Source organism: Cebus imitator, unplaced genomic scaffold (assembly GCF_001604975.1).
Source record: "Cebus imitator isolate Cc_AM_T3 unplaced genomic scaffold, Cebus_imitator-1.0 Scaffold255, whole genome shotgun sequence".
Classification (NCBI taxonomy): Eukaryota; Metazoa; Chordata; class Mammalia; order Primates; family Cebidae; genus Cebus; species Cebus imitator.
Window position 1 is genome coordinate 2,583,628 of NW_016107570.1, and position 17,138 is coordinate 2,600,765.

Genomic DNA, 17,138 nt, shown 5'->3' on the forward strand with positions numbered 1-17,138 from the left:
AAAAAAAAAAAAAAGAGATGTTCAGGGTGCATGGGGAAGTAGATAGGAAATTAGGAAGCTAATTTATAGCAGCGGATTAAGGTACAGGGTCTCCACAAAGTCAGGGAACTTTTAAATAACATACTCAGCATGATTTTCTTTAACCTTCAGACGTTCCTCTAATTTCAAAGCAATGAATCTTGTTCTTAAACTGAAAATGGTACAATAAATACAGTGTCCAAAATGTCAGGATATACAGGGAAAATTGTGTGTTATCCATTGATCATCTTTCTTGAAAATGTAACTTACATACTTTTGAAAAATAAGTTTAAATAAGTTTATTGTATGTTTACTGAATTTTCAGACACCTGTATTTTGCTTCTATTTAGGATTTCCTTTCTTTTTAAGCTTCAGGCATAATGCTAAAATAACTAGGTACAGTCAACAAAGAGACTAGGCAGCTGACAAGCAGCCCCCACCCCAATGGGTTAAAGATCTAGGCAGCCTGGAGGTGGGAGGATAATGAAAGGCAGGTGATGGGAGTAGAGGACCATGTGGCTGGCTGGCATTCTTTTTACTCCAGCAGCTGGCGGTAGCCATAATTGAAATCTTGATCTTATTTTGAATGAACACAGCCCTGGAAAGTTTGGTGAATAACAATATTCTGTTAATATTTCTTATTCCAATCTGGTACCTAATGATGTAGAAAAACTTTCTCTTTTCTATCTTTTTTTTTTGTTTTTCTTTTTTGAGTCGGAGTGTCACTTTGTCACCCAGGCTGGAGCGTAGTGGCGCCATCTTAACTCACTGCAACCTCTGCCTCGTGGGTTCAAGCAATTTCCTGCCTCAGCCTCCCAAATACCTGGGACTACGGGCCCACGTAGCCACACCCAGCTAATTTTTGTATTTTTAGTAGAGATGGGATTTTACCATATTGATCAGGGTGGTCTGAAACTCCTGACCTCAGGTGATCCACCTGCCTTGGCCTCCCAAAGTGCTGGGATTATAGGCATGAGCCACTGCGCCCAGCCAGAACTTTTTCATATATATGAAAATACCTTTTGGGATTGGTTTAAGTAATACCATTTTTTTTAAATGAAAAACTTATTCTAACATCAGTAATATTTCTACTGAAAAAAACTTACTTTACTGACAACCAAAGAATTCTGTCAGATAAAATAAATGTTGCTTTCTTTGCTAAAACAGAGCATCTCTGATCTTTGCTGGTGGTAATTCTGTTGAAGTGAATAAAAGTGTTTAGAACAAGCATGGTAGTGAAAAGTGTACATAAGCTCTGTCAGTCTGGGTAGGAATGAAAAAATTCACATAGGCTGAAACAAGCCGCCACTCTCATAAAACCTTGTGAACAGTTTGAGTCTGACTGAGTTCATGAGATTACAATGCTTAGAAAATGGGAAGATGGATAGGCGACCAGTTTGGCTTTAGTGAGGGTATTATTTCTGTTTGCTTGGATGAAACTGAGGTTTTGGTGGGGTGACTTTGATTGTTGATGGAATATTAGAACTTTTGTGTCCCCCAAACTCCTTAAATCCTAGATCTGTTGGGCCACACGTAAATGACCTTTTCATATTCACGTTTTTGCCCTAACAGCTCGTAAAACTCCTACAGTCCTGGAGTTTGACTAAGTGGTCTGTGCAGCCCCTTCCATTTCTATGGTGCAGTGCAGTCTGTTGTCTCTAATGGCAGAACACCATTGACATGGGCAACACATATACTGGTTAATGGTGTTTGGTATATTCTGTTCAAGAAGACAGATATTTTGGAAAGATTTTCATCAAAAGTGGCAAAAGGGAAACATTTTAGTGTTTAAAGGAGTTCTTTTAAGCCAGCATGTACTCCTGGGTTGTCCGGGAAAGGCTTGGCTCACTCTTGAGTTTAACATCACCTTTATAGATACCCATAATTGAAACTTAACTATTTCAGGGCAGCATGATAATGAGAAAAATAATGAAAGGCATCAAATTTGACAGAAAGAGCACTTACAGTAATTTGTTATTAGACAGACCTGAGTTTAGATTCTGGTTTTAGCCCTTACTACTAAGTAAGGGGCCAGTTATTTAACTCCTGTGGGCCTCACTTGCATTAACTGAGATAATTTGTCGCCAGTATCTTGTCCCCTGCATAAGCATTCTGTCAATGTTAATGCTCTTTTCTCATTATTTCACAGTACAATGCACATACTCTGTCCAGCACATACTGTTTAACATAACCAGGCAGTGTAGTTTACTTGGCTTTTTCATTGAAAATCCATCCAGTTCTTTTGGGAGGCTTCCCTCAGCCCCTGTGCCCAAGGGCGTGTATAATCCTGCTAGCCATGGTGATGATGTCCACTTGCCTGCGTTTTATGGAGCAGCTACTGGTTCTCTGTCTTTTGAATAGAGGCAGACACCCACGACAGTTGGTGTATGGTCAGATTTGACTCATGACAAGCTTTGGATGTGGGGTTTTCAGTGGGGTTCTTGTGCAGATTCAGGTGAGAGCCCTCCTGATAGCCACATTTCTTGGGGTGGTGGGCACAGGTAGGCATAAGGAGGGAATGGAAACAGTAGCACGGTTGCCCAGCAATTGGACTATACTAAAGATAGGAAATATTTGAGGCATAATCTGTGTTTGGCTTTCATATATTACATACTAATTAGGAACACATTTCAATGCTTTGAAGTTGTGAAAAACTCTCTTGCCTACATTCCAAATTGATGTCTCTCTGCTCTGGATATGCCATACATTTAGAGTACTACATCAGGGAAACGCCGACCTCAGAAAGACCTTTTGTTTATCCTCAGTGCATCAGGGACATTTCTTTTTCTGCTTCTGAGTGATTTGTCTTTGCTTTGTACTTTGTTAGTTTTTTTCTCTCTCTGTTTAAACAAGGATTAATACTTCCTTTAATTGAACTGTGGCTATTTTAGGTGGATTGATGATTGCAAAGCTTTTCGGAGCAGGTGTGGAGCAATGAATAGTCTTTTTAATTTCATTTTTTTGATTTACATTTTTTTTTATAACCACTTCTGCAACAAATGGTGAAACTCCATGTCTACTCTCTTTTTCAGTCAATGGTTAATGGTTTTTCCATACTTCCCAGCTGCTTATCATGGGCACAGCTGACAAAACCAGAAGAGCCTTTCTAGTAAGGTGAGCTGAGCTGGCATTTGTGTGGGACAAAGGACTTTGGTAGAATTAGGGCTTTGACAAAGTGAACAAATGTAAAGGCAGCTGGAAACTTGAGTGTTGCTAATCAGGAATATATTTTGAGATTCTGAAGTTCCCAAAACATGTGTATAATTAAGAAAAATAACCCAACAACTTGTGGGTTAATAGATTTTCCTGTTTTACAAATCCCTTTGTGTGAGTTTTAAAGATGTTTTTCATACTTTTGAACAGTTTACTGTCTCAGAGAACATTACTAGCTCTCATTTTATTTTTGAGGCTCTTTATCCGTGTGCTCCTGCCAAATGCCCTGTACCAATTCACTTATTTATGGGCGGGTTCCTTTATCTTTAGTTGTTAAGACTCTTTCCAAGGGAGCCTTTGCCTTTTATTGTATTATTTATGATATTGATAATGAGCACTACACAGAGTTCAAAGGGGCGTGTTCTGATTATTGAGAGTTTATTTCTCTGCCGTAGTTGCTTATGTCAGAAAACAGCTTTTTATGGTAGATTGGCCATCTGCTTTTGGGAGAAATCTACACTTTCCTCCAATCAGCAAGTGGGTAATATCAGTAATAAGATGCAGTAAATCGGCTGCCCCAACCAAACAACATATTTATATAAGTTGCCTGAAAATGAGAGTTGTGTCCTTTCCATTTCCCCTTCCATATCTCATGCTGATGAAATTTATGATTATTTTAATTAACACCCTTGCACTAAACAAAATAATGGGATATTTCAAATGTAAGAAATAGAGAAAAAGGGCCGGGCGTGGTGGCTCAATGCCTTTAATCCTAGCACTTTGGGAGGCCAAGGAGGGTAGATTGCTTGAACTCAGGAGTTTGAGACCAACCTGGACAATGTGGTAAAACCCTATCTCTACAAAAACTACAAAAAAATTAGCCAGGTGTGGTGGCGTGCACCTGTGGACCCAGCTACTTGGGAGGTTGAAGTAGGAGGATCACCAACTTGGTGAAACCCTGCCTCTACTAAAAATACAAAAATTAAGTCGAGCACAGTGTGGCTCATGCCTGTAATCCCAGCACCTTGGGAGGCCTAAGTGGGCGGGTAACTTGAGGTCAGGAGTTCGAGACCAGCCTGGGCAACATGGTGAAACCTTGTCTCTATTTAAAAAAAAAAAAAAAATTAGCTGGGCATGGTGGTGCATCCCTGTAATCCCAGCTACTCAGGAGGATGAGGCAGGAGAATGGCTTGAATCCAGGAGGCGGAGGTTGCGGTGAGCCAAGATCCACTGCACTCCAGCCTGGGTGACAGAGCGAGACTTCCTCTTAAAACAACAAAAAAAAGCACTGTCTTACTACCTAAGTTTTAGAGGAGTGTTATTTGATGCCTCCGCTCCACCCCCCCCCTCTGTTTTTTTTTTTGAGATGGACTCTTGCTCTGTTGCCCAGGCTTGAGTGCAGTGGATCTCAGTTTCACTGCAACCTCTGCTTCCTGGGTTCAAGTTATTCTCATGCCTCAGTCTCCTGAGTAGCTGGAATTACAGATGCATACCACGATGCCCAGCTAATTTTTATATTTTTAGTAAAGATGGGGTTTCATCATGTTGGCCAGACTGGTCTCAAACTCCTGGCCTCATGTGATCCGCCCACCTCAGCCTCCCTAAGTGCTGGGATTATAGGCGTGAGACACAGCTGTGGCCTGGCTAACTGCTGCTTTTTAAATCAGTTGTGTGCTTTGTAATAGGCTATAGTCTAGAACTGTAAGGCAGAACACTTAACACATTGAACACTACAAATGTATTTAAAATTAGTTTGAATTAGTGGTCTGTCAAAGCTACCCTTTGAAAAAGAAAACAAATAAAAACTTACAAAACCATCTCTTCTTTCTCCTTTTCCTCTTTGAAAGATAGAAGTTTGAGCACTTCACATTTCAAAATCTTGCTTGATCTAACTTCTTAAAAAACCTTGAAAATAGGCATTACTGTTACATCAAGTGCCACATACTGTTATAAAGGCTTTACATGGGTTAATTTATTTAAAACTTCCAACAACTCTGTGAGATAGATAAGGAAACTAAGACCCAGATATTAAGTAATTTGGCTTTGGTCACGCAACTAGTAAATGGCAGAGCTAGTATTTATGCACGCAGTGGCTTAAAAATACCTGTACTCTTAATTACTTTGCTGTGTAGTGACTGCGAGCTTTGAGTTTTCTTGGGTCAGAATTGTGGCCTTGCTCGTTTTGCTGCAAGGAAACCTTAAAATGGAAATCCATTTTGTTTACGTAAAAGTAGGAACAATTATGAAATTTGACAATTTGATGAAATTGTTGAATTTTGAACTTAGTTCTTTAGTCATCATAAGGATTTTGCCTTTAATGTGGCAAAGGATCGCCAACTTGGCAAAACCCTGCTTCTGCTAAAAATACAAAAATTAGGCTGGGCGCAGTGGCTCATGCCTGTAATCCCAGCATCTTGGGAGTGGTTTAATGTGGTTTTTGCATATTCTAGATCAGTATTTCTTTATTCTTTATAACTTAAATATCTGTGAAATCATTTTGGCGTACTAGGACACATACCTGCAAACTCATTCAGGGAGAAGAAGTGAGAGAAGAGATGCAAAATGCTGAAAGTCACCACATATCAGTGGAATCTTGGATGGTTCTTTCACCTTTGAGGGGACTCTGGGGCTTCCTCTTGCCTAGTTGGGGCTTATCTTTTTAGGAAGATCCTCCCTCACCAGAGACTTGTTTTAATGGTGCCACACTTGTATCCTCAAGTACAAGTATACTGTAATTTTCTTGAAGCTTTAAGAATCCTGCAGCTTTGCCAGGTGACGTGGCTCACAGCTGTAATCCTAGCACTTTAGGAGGCTGAAGCAGGCAGATCACGAGGTCAGGAGTTCAAGACCAGCCTGGCCAACATAGTGAAACCCCATCTCTACTAAAAATACAAAAAAAATTAGCTGGGTGTGGTGGTGGCAGGTGCCTGTAATCCTAGCTACTTGGGTGGCTGAGGCAGGAGAATTTCTTGAATCCAGGAGGCAGAGGTTGCAGTGAGCTGAGATCACGCTGTTACACACCAGTCCAGGTGACAGTGAGAGACTCTGTCTAAAAAAAGCAAAACAAACAAATAAACAAACAAACAAAATCCTGCAGCTTAATGGGAAAGCGAAAAAGTCTTTAGTGATTCACGGTCTAAATGCATTTGGAAACTCACGTGGACTAAAAAAAATCTCAAGTCTCAGAATATGGTTTGGACGGATTTATTATCTGTTCTATGTCTGTTTGCTCTGTCTCTGTGTTGGTTTTCTGTGCAACTGTCAGTGTTGTCAGTAGAGGTTACAACAGGCCACAGATGAATCTTGATGAGGACATACCAGGCAGAGAATAGTTGCTTAGCCATGTGCTATATATGCATGAGCCTTGATGTACAAAAGGGTACATGTAGTTTTTGATCTGGGAATGAAAAAAGCAGGTTCTTTGACCAATCTAGGGAATTTTTGTAATGAGAATGTGTCATTATTGACATTTCCTCAGGGTATCTGCAGCAAGAGACAGAATAGAATTTTTCTTTCTTCCATTTGCTATAGAGCTCCCTTTCTTCATTTTCATCCGTATCTCCTTTCCTTTTCTCTGTCAGCCTGCCTGCCTATCTGCCTGCCAGCCAGTCTGCCTGTCTACCTATACGTCCATCCTTCGCAAAAGTATTCATGGGCAGCTAGTCTGCTGTAATGACATTGTGACTTTTCAGAGTAATCTACCATATTTGTTTTTAAAAGTTCCGTTTTTTCTGTGCTATTAATTTTGACTCAGAAGGTTGCTGTAATTAACCCATACTTTTTAATCCTCTTGTGCCTTTTAAAAGAAGACAGTTACTTTGGAATTCTGAAATAATGTAACTAGCATTGTACTCAAATCATAATTTTTAAAGATTAGATACCTTCAGATACCTTATTCCCCCAATATTAAATTTGAATCTATAACAAAGAAATATTGTTAGTTTTTTCCAACATACTTTTTAGGTGAAAATATAAGTTCTTATTTGTTAGTGCTGTCACTTCCCTGCTTCTCCTTGAATTTACCTCTTGTTCTGGAGAGCCCACAAAAGATAAAACTTTAGTGAATGTCTCAAAAATGGTATTTTCTTTTTTTGTTGTCTTTTTTTTTCAGTGGAAAATAACTTTTATTGAGACCCTACCAGCTGCAAAATCTGTTCCTGGCATTAAACTCCTTCTTCTTTTGCAATTTGGTCTTTCTTGAGTGGTCCCATAAGTACTTTCTTGTCCTCCATGGTCTGGAAGTGGCCATGGCCAAACTTGGAGGCGGCGTCAATGAACTTAAGGTCAATCTTCTCCAGAGCCTGCCATTTGGTCTGCACCAGTGACTTGCTTCTTGGTTCCCACCACACAGCCTTTCAGCATGACAAAATCATTGGGCAAAGCCACCCAGACGCTTTTGTCAGACAGATCGTAGTCAGTGGAGGCGTTGTTCTTGATCAGTTTGCCATCCTTGATAAGGTAGCCCTGGTCAGCCTTACAGATCTTCTTGTTGATCTCAGTGTGGTGATGGTAGCCTTTCTGCCCAGTACGTGCCACAGAGAAGGCCACAGGCATGATGCCATTCCCTGATACAGGCCACCTTGGGCAGGCCTCGGTGGGTCTTGCAGGGCAGCTTCTGGTGTGCCAGTGACTGGTGACCCATTTGTGTAGCCTTTGCCCTCAGTTAATTTGATGACGCCAAGCATCTCGTCCTGCCCAAACACTTGGTTCACGGGTACCTGCTGCCCCAGGCTTTCACAGGCCCAGTCCAGCTTCTCTGCCACGGTGCCCTGTTCACCTGGATCTCCATCAGCTAGGCCTTCTTGTGGCGCAGAGGAAGCAGGCACATCTGGGTGTGGGCAATGACGCGGATGACTTGGCAATTGTTAATGCTGCTGAAGTCCTTCTTCAGCTGCTTCTTGCCATCCTCATCCTGCCATTTCTTACAGTACTTGGTGAAGGCCTCTTTCTTAGATTTATGCCAGTTCTTATAGAAATGCTTCTTGGACTTGTCACTGATGTGCTTAGCAATGACGATCTTGAAGGTCCAGAGGCCTCAGGGGGTTTCCATGTAGCCCACAATGCCCAAAACCACCATGGGTGGTGTCTCCACAGTGCTCACAGCCTCTACCACCTCCTTCTTGCTCACCTTGGGTCCTGGTCTTTTGACTTCTCACACGATGTGGGTCATAACCAGCTTTGTATCCCAGGAAGTATATGAGGTGGACTGGCCTGGAAGGGTCATCCTTAGGGAAGCTCTTCACCTACCCATGATGCCTGCTGCTGAGCTTCCAAGGCAGGAAGCTGAAGTACCCATGTGTGGGAGTAGAGATCTTTCCGTGAGACATCATGCTGTCACATCTTGCCGATAGAGCAAAAAATAGTATTTTCAAAACTTCTAGAGCCAGGGCTTCTCTTTGCCATCCAGTGGGCTTTTATAGGTCTACCTTCATTTTGTGTATATTTTCCTTCAAGATTGTATTTCCCTAATTAATTGACATGCATTTGTATTTTGACATTGCAAATTTGATGAAGTACTTCTTCCAGATAGAACTAAGAAACTATGAAATTGTTAGGGTGATTGGAGTGGTATGTGTGAGGTATCGTTATGTATAGATACTCTAGCTTTCAACATTGTGTTTTCTAATAGTGTTGATGAATTCACAGTGATGAGTCCATAGCTTTCTGCTGATTTCTTTCTTATTGGATAAAGATGGAAAGCAACACATAGAAGTTGCACCCAAACTGGCTACGGACATGCACCTACATGCCTTTTTCTCCTGTATCTTTTATCCTGCAAAGTGGTGTTTGTGATGGATATGCCTGTTCTGGAGTATGTTTTTTAAAAATAATTTTCTATATGAAAATTTATCTTTCTGTAGGTAATTCAGACAACATAGAAAATTGTGAAATGAACAGTTTGGTGATACAGTAGTTGTCACTTTTAACAGTTTGATAATATGTGTGCATGTGTACCTGTATGCACGTACCAGAACACACACACATCACTCTCATGATATATAATGTGAGTGAAGTTGCATAACTTCACATTCTGTTTACCAGCCTTTATTATTATTGTTACTTTTTTTTTTTTTTTGAGATGGAGTTATGCCTTTGTCTAGGCTGGAGTGCAGTGGCACAATCTTAGCTCACTGCAACCTCCGCCTCCCTGATTCAAGCAATTCTCCTGCCTCAGCCTCCTGAGTAGCTGGGATTACAGGCATGCGTCACCATGCCCAGCTAATTTTGTATTTTTAGTAGAGTTGGGGTTTCTCCATGTTGGTCAGGCTGGTCTTGAACTCCCGACCTCAGATGATCCGCCCGCCTTGACCTCCCAAAGTGCAAGGATTACAGGTGTGAGCCACTGTGCCTGGCCCACCAGCCTTTATTTTTGAACTCAGTACTTTGTTTGGCTATTTTCCATGTTAATGAATATGATCTAAAATGGCTGTGTGGTGTTCCATTATATATATATCTGTTATAGATATATAATCTGTTTCACAGTAACTTTTTAATAGTATTTTGGTTTTCACTATTGTGAACAGTTCTACACTAGAAATATCGGCGTATTCTTCTTGCCTACTTACATTCTAAGGGCAAATTTCTAGAAGTAGAATTGCTTATATAATTTTATTTTAAATATAGTTATTGCTTTATAGCAATGTATTGAGAAATGTCTAAATTTTTATAGTTAGAACTCCTAGAAAGCTGATAATTTGTCCCTTTAAAAGTCTGCTTTTAGCTGGACACTGTGGCTCACACCTGTAATCCCAGCACTTTGGGAGGCTGAGGTGGGCATATCACCTGAGGTCAGGAGTTCAAGGCCATCCTGGCTAGCCCTGCCTCTGCTAAAAATACAAAAAATTAGCCAGGCGTAGTGGTGGGCGCCTTTAGTCCCAGCTACTCAGGACGCTGGGCGGGAGAATCGCTTGAACCCAGGAGGCGGAGGTTGCAGTGAGCTGAGATTGGGCCACTGCCCTCCAGCCTGGGTGACAGAACAAGACTTCCATCTCAAAAAAAAAAAAAAAAAAGCAAGAAAATCCACTTTAAGATGGAATATACTGTGCATCCAGATGTGTAGGGCAAAAATGGTTCAGGTTACTTACTAGGCTTGAGGGTTCTTGGGTCTGGATTTTTGTAATTCTTTTGTCTTCTTCTTTACCTCTTTTCCACATATGCTACTTTTAATCTACAGGGGGCTTGGAAACAAGATAACCGACCTTATTATACGATGTATAAAATAGAAGCAAGCAACCTCTGACTCAAAGTATGTGGAGTGTTCTATGGTAGGGGTGGGATAGGAACATTGTTGTCTGGTTGAATTTTGCATCGGTAAGGACTTTGTTTTAGTTTGGGGAATATTTATGTTGATGCTCTGTTGGATTAAATTATTTTTATTACAGAGCAGCCATTTATTAATGAATATAGGAGACAAAGCCATATAAATTGAGATAAAAGGCAAGCTCATATGATTAAAAGAAAATTCCCATCCTTTAGGTTGGGATTCTCTCACTCCAGGAAGTAGTAGTGCAGTGCCCACCTCCTCACTCCTTCTCTGCCTGGCACATCCCACTTTGAGTGCTCCTTTTTGGGAGAGTGTGCCCTTTTCTCTAGGCATGTTCCCTGGGCTGTCAGACAGTGTCTTCTCCAGGGCTGGGAATGAAGATTCAGCCAAGTCCTGACTGCTTGTACCCTGGCACCCCCAGCGTAGGAAGAATTCCCTGGCCTGCTAAGCAGTATTAGTTCTTCCTCCAGTATTGACTGTTTGATTTATAGCACCACTGGGTTGGTCCTGGGAATTTAAAGCTAACTCAGACCCTTTCCCCGTCTTCTTGGGGCTCACTAGGTGGAAAGTAAGATGACTTCAAGGCATGTAATTTGACTGACAGCATGTTAAGTACCCTCTGAATGGTGTGTATAGTATATATGGGGGGGAATTATCAGTTCTTGGGGATCTGTGAAGTTTTCTAAAAGAGAAGGGGACACCTGGATTCAGTAGTGGCAAATGAAAGGAATTAACAAGATAAATAATGTTAGGAGGAGATAAATACTGTTAGGCTGGCCAGAGGAGTGGGTGTGGAAAGGCATTCTAGGCAGCAAGTAAAGCTTGTGCAAAAATGTGAGAGTGTGAAACAGCTACCCCCTTTTTCCAATTCACAATCTTCACAGCTGCTACAGCAGGTACCAAGTGTTAGAGGAGGGTAGTATAGGAGAGGAGATGTTAGAGGCAGATCAGACTGTAGTGGACCTTGTGTGCCATGATGAGGAGTTAAACTTGATCCTCTGGGGACAGTAGACTGCCACCATGAGGTTTTAATTAGCTCTGTGCTTTGATTTATGGGCACAGTCAGGATGAACAAATGAAAGCCCATTGTGCTCATTTTGGGGAGTTACAAAATCACTTTTATAAGTTAGGGGATGTGCTAAGCATTGGTACCAGAGGGAGTGCATTTATAATGCAACTCATCCTCCCAGCAGTGCTCTCATGGCCTGTAAGGTGAGCAGAATCCTTTAATAAAGGGGGCACAGTTTCAGTCAAATTGTGTAACTTCTCGGTGCTAAGACTTCTCTGGGTGGTCCAACCTGGTCAAGGTATAAAGGTATATTGGTGGGGGGCACTGGGCACAACCTTGCCCTGTCTTGCCTGACAGCCCAAAACAGGACAGACAGCAGGCTATGTAAAGAGTAAGATCAGTCTTTGTGTTGTGTAAAAAATGGCCATTCCCTGTGCATTGATTCTCCCCTCCTCCCATTCATACCTGCACACAGATATAGATCTATCAGGGTGTCATTTTTGAATACCAAGTTAAATAATATCAGTTAAGATATAATCAATAGTTTAATTGATTAAATGAGCACAGGGCTACACACATGGTGATAGCTCAGTAATTGATTTTTTTTTAAAACGTGAGTTTAAAACAAAATGGATTTCAAAAATTGAAAAACACTTGGTAAAACATTTCTATGCTTCTTTTTGATATATCAGGAAAGATTAATATTTAGAATTTCTAATTTATAAATTAAGACATGCTGTTCACTTGACCTTTTAAGCAGAGTTTTATAAGTAAGGCACAATAGGCCATGAACTGCATTAGTTATCTGATATTAAAGTGTTCTCAGAGAATTTAGTTTCTTACAAAATTATTCAGATGGGGTAAAGAAAATTGCTTTACTAAGTGGGGTTGGGGGTGTAGTGGACTGTTGACTTTGAATATTAAGCTCTACTCTTCTTTTTTTTTTTTTTTAAAGGGGAGTATTGAATTAAGGCATTCTGAATCATTTATTGGATCATGATATTGCTTGGAAACTAAAAGATCTGGACAGTTTGTGCTTCTGTACAAGTCTACAGATATACTGAGATCAGAAAGTCAGCCAGGTGTTTGGAGCAGGCATGGTCTTGGGCAGGGTGAACCAGAAGGCTGGGTTTGGTTTCTACTTACACTACCACTTTTAGCTGTGGTCTTTGGATCTGTTACTTATCTTTATTACCTTCGTCTTCCTCATTTGTGAAATTATCTCAACAGCACGTAAGCTTTCTGACCATACATATTTATTGTGTGAATCGAATGTTTTCATTCAAATGTGAATAAAAGATTGTATTTAGCTTGGAAATTCTGAACAAATGTAAGATGGCAGTGTTGGTGGCAGATTCCTTTTTCGGTGGCATAGTGTTATATTTTAGTTTCAATCATACTGGCCTGTTTAAAATAGTTTAGTTTAGCAAGGTTGGGGGGGTTATCTGCACTTAAAAAAATTAAACATTTTAAAGTTAAGGTTTTGCTTAAAATTTTTACCTGTTAAATAAAATGTATACAGAAAACACAGATATTTTTTGGGAGAAAGGGAGGTTAAATAAATTATTCTTCTAATGCTTTCAAATATTCTTTATTAAGTTGTTGAAGTAGACATAGTTATTCTCTTAGGAGTATTATAAACATAATAACAATGAATTTGTTTGCCCTTACAGAGTTTCAAATGATTGTTACCAGTTTACAGGTTAGGTAGGGAACTGCTTCTCAGAGAGGATAATGACTTACCCATGATTGTCCTAATATTCAGTAATAGGAAAAGACATGGAACTAGAACTCAGTTCTGTTGCCATATTGTCAGTGTCTCCCTGAATTTGTTTGTTGTACAAAATAACCAGGTTATTCAATTTTGGACATTGATTTAGACTCAATCTAAAAACCATTAAATTAGTTCAGGCTATATCTTCCTACTCCAAAAAAATCCCAGTTATGTGTAATACTGTATATAAATATAAAACATCTTATAAAAATGTTTTTATGTAATTGAAATGAATTTTCTTAAATTTAAATACATTGGATTTACCCCTGACAAATTTGATTTTAATCAGATTCACCTTGAGTGTTATATTAGGGAGCCAGTGAAATGCCCCAAGGGGCGGTAGTCATGACTATAAATCCTCATTTCAGGAGAAAAATGGCAGTTTATTTTTGTTGCTCTGCATGTGCTGTGAATCTTCAGCTCTGCAGTGGAGTCCTCCAAGGACTGTGGCACGCACAGCCCATCAGTGATAGCCAAGTTGTTGTGACTTCTTCATTGTTTTTTTTTTTTTTTAAAGAGGCAAGTTACTTTGTTTCAAAAACATGAGCCTTTGAAAGAATTCCAAAAGTAGTACACACATTGAAAAATATAATCAAATATACTAAAGGAAAATTTTAAATGACTCCTAAAATTTTAGCAGAGAAGTAATCTTTACCTAAATTTTGACTTGCATCCTTCTTTGTGAGTGACTTCTGAAGGGGATGGAATCCTTGTTGCCTGTTTAGCTCACTAACTCCAAGTGTGGAGAATGCGCTCTGTGGCCCAAATCTGCTTAATCCACATTGAGAAGGAACAGAGGCGTTTGGTCCCACTGCCTAGCACAGAAAGAAATGAAATTTACCTATTGATGTAACTATAAGAGACTTCCCATTTTACCTTCAAAACAAAGGTAGTATCATTTTCACGTCTATACTTAGTCTCTCCTGCTGCCGTGTAAGCCTCTGGTTGCAAAACAGGATCTAAATAGTGTTTCAGAGAATGGTACTTCTTGCCATCTGATACCTGTGAAACCCAAGTGATCTTGGGCCCTGCTCTCCGGCTGTGGATCCAGTTGTTGCTGGAGCCTTACAGCAGGGGTCCCCAACCCCTCGGGGCCATGGAATCCTACCAGTCCCTTGCTTGTTCACAGCAGGAGGTGAGTGGCAAGCAATTGAGCATTACTGCCTGAGCTCGGCCTCCTGTCAGATTATCAGAGATTCTGATTCCTCATAGGAGGGTGAACCCTATTGTGAACTGTGTATCGAGGGATCTAAGTTGCACACTCCTTATGAGAATCTAATGCCTGATGATCTGAGGTAGAACAGTTTTATCCTGAAGCCATCCCCCTACCCCTCGTCTGTGGAAAAACTCTTTCATAAACTGGTCCTCCCTGGTGCCGACCGAAAAGGTTGGGGACTGCTGCCTTTATAGCATCAGCTCTCCTTGAGCAACTAGCCGAGCAGTGTTGCACAGTGCTTAAGATATGGGGGCCTAAAGTTCTGCATTTGAATCCTGGTTCCAACACTTAGTAGCTCTTGACCCTGGGCAAGTAACTTAATCTCTTGGAACCTCATTTTTCTTCGTCTGTAAAATGAGGTTTAATATTTATCATCATGCTTATAAAGTATGTGACAGAGTATTATGGTACCTGAGGTTCATTACAAGTTTGATTTTTAGGATTAAGGTAAGAATTTTATAATTTCAGTTCTGAGAATACATTTCTATGAGTTATAAAGCAAACTGAATTTGTGTACTGGTGTCATTAGGATGCTTTTTAGTGAGTGAAGGAAGGATGACCTTGAGCTTATGTTGGAATGGTAGTTCAGGGGGCTGAAGGAGTGCAAGTTGTGTATGGTTTTTTTGTTTATTTGTTTGTTTTTTTTTTTGAGACAGAGTCTCGCTCTGTTGCCCAGGTTGGAGTGCAGTGGTGTGATCTCTGCTCACTGCAACCTCCACCTTCTGGGTTCAAGCAGCTCTCCTGCCTCAGCCTCCCAAGTAGCTGGGATTACAGGCATGCATCACCACACCTGGGTAATTTTTGTATTTTTAGTAAAGATGGAGTTTCCCCATGTTGGGCAGGCTGGTCTTGAACTCCTGACCTCAGATGATCCACCCACCTCTGTCTCCCAAAGGGCTGAGATTACAGGCATGAGCCATTATGCCAAGCTGTGTTTTTTTTTTTTTTTTTTTTTTTTTTTTTTTTTTTTTTTTTTTTTTTTTTTTAAGATAATTAATGTCTATTGAAAAATGTAATTTATTTGAAAACACTGAGTTTGTTTAATTATGGATTCAATTCTAATATGTGACTTGGTGGAGAAAATTAACTGACACTGGCGTTCCAGTTTATCTCACATACTGAAATCTTTTTATTTACAGGAACAGATTCCATTTCTTTTGACTGAGGTGAAAACGTAAGATCTTCTTTGCCTTTTCCAGAATCTGTCAGCACTTACTGAGTTAAGCAGAAGGTTTAAGCACAGTGAGGCTTCATTTTCGTGTGCCCGAGGGACCAGAATCCTCTGGATACAAAGCCCTCAGAGCTAAATTCTTAGTGGGGACACATGTACAGTATCAGTGTATGTTAAGGGTTGGTGTTTCTTGGGCTATCTAAGTTTGAACATTACAGAAAGAAATGAAAAACAATCAAATCTCTTGTCCTGAACACTGATTTGTTTCTCCAGTTTCTGCTTTCCACATCTGAATGAACTTGTAAGTAGAAAATACTTCCTCTGTAGCTGGCCTGGTGAGGTTGGCCTGATACTTGGAGTGAAAAGATTGGAACAGAGTAAAGAGCACAAATCTGGGAGCCTGGAAAACTGGTCTCTGGTTCTGTTTTCGCTGTTTAATGATTGTTAAAACAAAACAAGGTAGTTCGCAGATCTGGCTTTAGTTTTCTCACCAGTACGCTCGAGGGCTGTAGATGATCTCCAGAGTTATGGAATCACAGGGTTGGAAGTAGCTTTGTGCAACCTTCCTAAAGAGCATAGATGTGATCTTGGAAGCAGCCTTGGCAGGTCTCCATTTTATCTCCATTTGTCTGTGTTCAGCCTTTGCTTGGCTTCTACTCTAGAGATGGGGAACCCTTGGTTTTCAAAGTAGTTTTGAGCAACATAATATTAGGGAGCTTTTCATAGTGTATGTATTTCTTGCCCTCTTATAGCCCTAATTCTATGTTTTTCATCTTGTATGTCACAAATCTTCAGATATTGAACAAGAATTATTTCAATTCTCGTTCCAGTTACGCTGTGAAATCTCTGTCTACCCTCCCTCCCTCTTTGATGTGATTTCATACCCTTCACAGTATGTTAGCTTTCCTGAAATGTTCCTGAGTTTTTCATTGCTGCTTTTAAAATGTGATTCTTAGAAAAGCATATAATACTGCAGATAGGATGTGACCAGCACAGGGCATGTTAAGAAGGTTTAAAAACTGTAATTTCATGAGTTCAGCCCAAGTTGATTTTTTGTTGTTATTGGTTTCTTTTATAGACAGCATCTGTCTGTGACATCCCTGATGTTTTATTTCACATGGATTGATTGCTTATAAGCAAGGCCTCATGTTATAGATGGGCAGCTTATTTTTTTGGCCCTTGGCAGTGCTTTATATTTTTTTCTTCCTTCTGTGGGTTGTTTTATATATCTGTTCCTAGTTCTGCCTGCTGAATCCTTCTGAACCTTCTGTCTGCTCTGGGAATTAGTGATCCTGTCAGGCTATTGTCTCCTTATTATCCTCACTGGCCATACCTTTGAGTCCATCCCAGTGTTGATGAAAATGTTGACCAGGGCAACGTCAAGTAGAAGCTCTTGTGGTAAAGGGTCTTTTTATTGTCTTTACATTTGACTGTGGGAACCCTGACAGTGTTTCCCGGCTCCTATTGATAATGTGTTTTTATTATTGGTTAGATGTAATTTGTCTTGGTCTGAAGTTTTGCACTCTGTTTGTT

At 40.3% G+C, this 17,138-nt stretch overlaps 1 protein-coding gene and 1 pseudogene across 1 annotated transcript in view; one reads left to right on the forward strand and one right to left on the reverse strand.

The window, feature by feature from the left end:
• Nucleotides 1–17,138, forward strand: part of ZSWIM6 (zinc finger SWIM-type containing 6) — a 212,653-nt gene that overhangs the window by 52,298 nt on the left and 143,217 nt on the right. The window lies entirely within an intron of this gene.
• On the reverse strand, nt 6,158–9,285 carry LOC108283066 (annotated as a pseudogene).